The sequence below is a fragment of the Sturnus vulgaris genome, chromosome 3 (assembly GCF_052056855.1).
Source record: "Sturnus vulgaris isolate bStuVul1 chromosome 3, bStuVul1.hap1, whole genome shotgun sequence".
NCBI classification, from domain to species: domain Eukaryota; kingdom Metazoa; phylum Chordata; class Aves; order Passeriformes; family Sturnidae; genus Sturnus; species Sturnus vulgaris.
This window is the reverse complement of record NC_142245.1, coordinates 22,511,714-22,518,686: the sequence shown is the minus strand read 5'-3', so window position 1 is coordinate 22,518,686 and position 6,973 is coordinate 22,511,714.

Below are 6,973 nucleotides of genomic sequence, written 5' to 3'. Positions count from 1 at the left end.
AGTTTCATTACTTACTTTTTGCATTTACAGAGTTAGTGATCAAAATAAGTAATTCTACATCTATGAAGGCAAATGCTGGATATATTAAGAAATGTATAGAAGACTAGAAGTTAAGGTAATTGAACCAATGAAGGTCACATGGCCTGTTATTTTTTTCTCTTCCATAAATTTCACAGAGTAACCGTGTTTTGGTCTCAGAGACGCAGGAGATGGAAGCTTAAAGCAAAGTGGCAAGATTTAGCTTATCAGTTTGAGACAACTGTTTTTAGTCACTGATCCTTGACACAAGGATACCTGTGCCAGTTTTTACAGAAGACAAGGGACCCTAGAAAGGTTTGATAAAATGAGAATGTCTTTAAAAAGGACATGTAGAAAATACAAAAGTAAGAGCAATCCTCCTTGAGTTGATTAACTTCATTTATTAAAAAACAATTTTATGTCAGTTTTGACTCATCAAGAGCTTATTTTGTTCGTAAGAATGCCTTTGATAGTGTAAAAAGGTTTCTGAATACATGAATTCAATACCATCCAAAGCATCATCCCTAAAAAGGGATAAGTTCAAATTCCCTAAGTGTTAACGTGGATTGTGTATCCACTTATTTTTTTTTTTATTTCATTCCTGAGATGTCTTATTGCTTTCATGATTGTTTCAATTCATCTACATCCCACATACGTTTCAGGACTTCTCCTTTTTTACATAAGTCCCTTGAGAAGCAGCTTTGCATTGACTCATTTTCTTTCTTTTCCCTCTTTAAGAAAGTTTTGTCTCTGTGGATTTTCTCTGAAGATGTTTTAACTGATGAGCTGTGATTTCAACACTGTTTCCCAGACTGACTGAGCAGTGGAGTCTCATTCTCTTTGTGAGTATGTTTGCTGAAGTTGGTACTGTGGTCCAGCTGAACACAGTTTTCAACTCTCAATACTGTAATCCCAATGCATCTTCTGTTCTCTGTCTTTCTTTTATTCCTTAAGATATTTCTTGAAGTATGGAGAATCTGTACTCCCCTTCTAGTGCTGGAGGATAAGTGTCATATTAATCTTTGGGACTGAAGATTTCTGCTCCTAGTTTTCTAGTGTTTGAAAAAAATCCTGACTTTGTTAACACAGTCATTTTCTGGAACAGAATTTATGACTGATGTATTTGTATATGAATTCCTGGTTTTATTATTTTCATGAAATAGAGTAAAATAGCATGTAAATGCATCCACAAAGTGCAATGAGGCCAAGAGCAAGATCCTGCACATGGGTCAGGGTGATCCCAAGCACAAGTACAGTCTGGAGGATGAAGGGATTGAGAGCAGCCCTGCAGTGAAGGACATGGGAGTGTTGGTGGGTGAGAAGCTCAACACGACCTAACAATGAAGTGAGCCCACCTGAAGTGCTGTGTCCAGCTCCAGGGGCCCCAACAGAGGAAGGACATTGATCTGCTGTAATGAGTCCACAGGAGGCCACAACAATGATCTCGGGGCTGGGAGAGTTGGGGTTGTTCATCCTGGGGAAGAGAAGGCTCCAGGGAGACCTTACAGAAGCCTCATGGATCAAAAGGGACTTACAAGAGAGCTGGAGAGCAACTTTGTATAAGGGCGGGTAGAGACAGGACAAGGGGTAATGGCTTTACACTGCAAGACAGTAGTTTTGGATTAAATATTGGGAAGAAATCCTTTACTGTAAGGGTTGTGAGGCACTAGAACAGGCTGCCCAGAGAAGATGTGGATGTCCCATCCCTGGCAGTGTCCAAGGCCAGGCTGGATGGGGCTGTGATCAGCCTGGTCTATTGGGAGGTGTCCCTGTCCATGGCAGAGGTTTGGAACTAGATGGTGTTTAAGGTCGCTTACAACCATGATTCTATGATTCTATGTAAACGAAATACGGTTTTTACTTTCTTTTAATATTTGCACCATACCTTTGAGTAGATCTAAACCCATGTGTATTACCCAGATCAGTTGCTGAATAACCTCATTTTCTCTCCAATGGATTGGGATTTTCCAAATTGTTGTCTTGAAGAACATTTGTTTTTCCATCTGGTCAATCATATCTGCCATGCTGGTCCCTTTACACACTTGGGCCCTGAAGTTCATTTACCCTCTGCAGTCCAGGTGCTCCAACTGCATGTATGGATTCTGACAACTCCAAGACCCACACAGCCTTTCTTTCTCACCCCATTGAGAGGCTTCTCAGTGATATAAACCTGCAAGGCAGTCACACTTATAAGTTCTTGTCATTTTATCACTATTATTATTAATATTATTATTGATATTATTATTATTATTATTATTATTATTATTACAACTGCCATTCTCTTAACTCTGAAAGCTCATAGGCCCTGGTGATGGACAAGGGAGATGTGGGTATGTATCTAAAATATGCTTGTCTGGATCTAAAATACTTTCACAGCACAATTCTCCATAGTGCTGAACACCTGAAATCCCTGATCAGTTTACACTTATTCTGTCTCTGTTCTGGATAATTCCAAGAGCATCCCCAAAGGAATGCAGCGGCCATGTGACAGATGGATTCCTCCAGAAAGCATTCCCAAAGGCAACACGGACAAGCCTGCACCGTGTAATGCAAGACTACATTATCTCACACATCCAGCCCTTCAAGTATTCCCTGTGCCACATCCCTGAGCTCACAGAACTCTGCTCAGTGGAACCAGCACCACAAGGGATTGCAGCTTCAGGGATGCATTATTCCATATAAATTAAGCAAACATCACAAATTAAGAGTGCTCTCCTAGGCTCACTAGCCCAGAGCAAAACTCCCAGGCTTTGACTACATTTTTCTTTCTGCCAGTGGTTCCACTTAGTGGATGCCCCACAAGCTAAATGACCACCAAAAAAAATTGTTTCAAGCAATGAGAATTCCCAAAGCAACTGATTGTAATAACTCTACATTTGACTCAATTTTAAAAAGCACTCTGGTACCTAATGCAGAGGTGGGAGAGCACACATTTCTGTATAAACACATCTGGAGGCTTTCCAGCTGCTGCTACTGTGGTACTGCTCACCACAGTGTCCCTCTACAAAATATTTAATACTCTGCTGGATCAGGTTTCATCTCTCAAGAAGTAGAAGTGCCTGTCGTCTGATGATGGATGGTGGCTCTTGTCTCAGCAAAATCTGTGTATTCTCTGATTCTGTCCATGAAGAAAAGCAGGCACAGAAGGAAAAGCAGAAGAGGAGGTTGACAAAGAAAACACCAACAATGTGGACATGAATTAGCCTGCTGAAAGATGGGCTGCTCAGTCAACAGGGAATCATACCTTTAAGAGGAGCTGGTATACTTAAAGAAGGCTCTTTGGTTTCCAGAATCCATCCACTCAATGCCCTTTTTTTTCATTCATGATATTAAACCAGGTCAGTAAGGGAAGAAGGTAAAAACAATATTAGTTACAGTTTTCCCTTCTTCCTGCTATTACTTAATTTTGTTGGAGAAGAGATTAGAAGGAAAAATAGTGGTCTGCAGCAAAAAGGAAGAAAGAGGAAAAATATGACACACAAAAAATTGAAGATTAAGATACCTGTATATTAATTCAGCAAGAAAAAAAAAAAAAGGCGGTATGTGAAGTACATTATACACAGAAGAAATCCCAGAGATGGAATTTGCCAGGAACTAGATGAAGGTGGTAAAATCATTAATAATGAAGAAAGCCATATTCAATAAATATATCTCTCCTTGATTTGGAAAAGCAGGATAACAGCAGTATCATATCGGGCAGCCAAAGCCTTTTTCAGTCCATTAGTAACCAAATAGGACGTTAAATATCTACTTGTGATAAAAACCTGTAATTCATCAGGCCCAGATAACTTGCACCTGAGGAGTCTCAAATAGTTGGTGGAGGAGATTCTTCCTTCCACATGTTAATTTTTAATGGGTCTTGAAATAACACAGAAATTCCAGAAGACTGGAAAAAGACTGATGTTTTGTCACTATTCAGCAAGGACGAACATGATGACCTTGGTAAATACAAGCCAGCAAACCTAACTTCAAACTGGAGAGGAGGTGAGGGGGGAGCAAAATAATAGAGTATGGGATTCAACTGATAAAGAATGAAAGGACAGGAAGTAATTAATGCCAGTCAGCATGGTTTTATGGAAAATAGGTCTTGTCAGACAAACCTGATTAGATTACAAATTTGGCTAAAAAGGTAACTGCCTCAGTGTGATATACTGAGACATTTGTAAGCCATTTGATTTAATTTTGCAAAACGTTCTGATTTAAAAAAAAATATTTTACAGCCTTGGTAAAATACCCCCTAGCAGAACAATGCTTTTATTAAGCAGCAAATCTCAAAATTGTTTTATCTCTGGGAAGTCATCACTGAATGCAGATATTGTTAGCGGCTGGGAAAGGGTCAGTGTTAGGCATGATATTTGAGCTTTTTTGTAGCTGAATTAAATATAAATTAGTGTTGATTGTACTGCTAATGCAATCTTTGCAAAAACAAATAGAAAGCTATCCAATATATACATGGATGTGATGTTACATCTTTATATAGCATTGGTGTGGCTGCTGAAATACTTCACAGTTTCAGTGATCGTATGTTTCACAATGCTGAAAAAAACCCCAGAGGTTTAAAGAATAGCTGCAAAACTCATTGTTAGAACTGAAGAAAATGCCTTACCTGAGAACTTTAGAGAACACCTAGAGATTGCTTGGTTACAGTGAGTAAATACCTCCATCAGCAGAAAAGCAGCTCACATACTTTCCTTTTTCAGCAACCCCAGTGTGCTCGGAAAAAAGAGTTAGGCAGTCTTAGGGCCCAGGTCACCCTGAAGGGTTTCTGTTTCCACATCAGTAGCAGGATAGGTTAAATACAGCCTGGTGGCAATGGGGTGTCCCTCATGTCAGGAGGGGTGCCTGACCTGCTACACACGGCAGCACTCGTGTAGGTCGTCTGCATCTGTGAAAGCTCCAAGATTTTTCTCTTGCTTGTAATCCCTCTCCAAGTAAAAGGGCAGATAAAATGACCCTGGATAACTCAGAAAGTGTCCTGGCCAATTATCCTAGGGAGCCTCAAGGAGTTATCAGAGGATCAAAGACCCTTCTCTAGTCTTCAACTCAGAAAAGTTGCAGCTAGACAACAAAAGGAGAGTCAGGGGAAGAATGTGACAACTTAATGATGCTACAGTAGCACTGGGTAAGATCCTCAACTTGAGCAAGCAGGTGCCACTCCTTCAAAGTCGGTGGAGAGATGCTAATTTACACCAATGGAGAACCTGACTTAATATGTTTTTTTATTTGCTTGAGTCCTGCCGTGGCTCCATAAGCAAAGGTTAATGCAGGTCTGCCAGGGGCAGGCTGGAGTTAACTCAGAAAGGCAGTTGTGAGGTTGCTGATTCTGATAAAAGCAAATTGTGAACTGCAAGCATCTGAGTGTTGAGTGTCACATTCACACCTAACTGCTGCCCTTGCCTATTCCCCACAGTCATCTAGCTCTGTCATCATGATATGTTCCTGAAACCACATTTGTGCTGCTGTCACTTTTTGTCTTTGGAAATTTGCATACAGGCTTTCAATAATGACATACTAAAAATGCTTGTAAACTTCAAATGAGTGAATTACAATATGCTTAACCCACGCAAACCACTTCCATATATTAGGCAGAAACCTGCGTCTTTACTTCTTCTAGTTCTGCACTTGCAGTAGGGATGTTAACACTGGTAAAACTGTAGGAGTCACTTGATAGGTGAGGACAGTGAGGAGTTTGTTCCTTTCATGAAAAAAATTTAAAATTAGGAACCTCTTTCTAGATCTCTGGGTCTTTCACATCCCAATGTCTCTAAAGAGAACAATCAGCCATCTCCATAGGGCTGCCCATCTCGTCCACCCCTCCACCAGTCCTCTTTGATTGGGAACAAAGTTCTGACTATCAACAGAACCATGGCATCTCTAGAGTATTTTTGCCTGTGTTTCAGTAGTGGGCAATGTCAACACTGTCAACATGTCAACAATTAGTGGCACAGATGTAGAAGATAACATGAGGACAGATTTTGAATGTCATGTCCAGACCCCTCGAGGGCTGGGAGCTGGGAGCACATCTGCATTGGTGACACCATCCTTGCAGCCCCCACTGAATTCTGAACTCACTGTCATCCCTGAACTGCATCCCACCTTGCAGGTTAATTCCTAAAAGCGATTAACTGCACTTTACTTCTTTGAAAGGCAGCATTTCCCAGCTCCTGCTTAGTTTTTACATTAACACTTAATCTCTGGTTCACAACAAATAACGCACTCACCTGCTGAAAAGGTGCAAACTACCCATAAATTGCAAAGATACCAGAAACAGCTGAAACAGCTGCCTGGCTACAGCAGGACAGAGTTTTGAACAAGCCATTAAATCTACTCACAAAACCTATTAAACCAACTTATGCTGAGTTTTTCGTTACTTACACTGCACTGTGGAATGTGTTTCCAGCTGCCCCTCTTGTGAGTACCTGTACTGGTGAGCTGAAAGCAGCTGATGGTACTAAGAGGTTCAGGAATAAAAAAAAAAAAAAACAATAAAACCAAAGGGTAAAAAATACAAGGTTACTATATCAGATCTCTCTGGAAATAATTGCGTTAAATATAAAAAAAGGTTATATACCGTTTCCTTTGTCCTTTCTCTCCCCATAGGCTGCTGGCCTATGATTGTTTCTTGTACCTACCCTGTAGCTGATTTTATTGTTTATTCCTAGCTCCCCCTCCAGTTCGCTCGGGGCCCTGTGTCTTAGCGAGTGACTCCCTGCTCCCTTCCCAAGTTCAGAACCTTTCTGGCTAAAGTCTGCGGTGACACGTAACACAAAAAGACAGCTCTGGGCACAGGGCATGCCGCCGCTCCTGGAGAGTGCACGCTGCGGTTCGGCGGTACCGTTTCTGGAAGATTAAGTGATTAAGCCTAACTAAAAGTGACTAACGGGGATGGATCTTTCCCTGTCAAACACAAAAGGTTTTCCATAGAGCTGCTCCAAGGTTGTGAATGAAGGTGAAC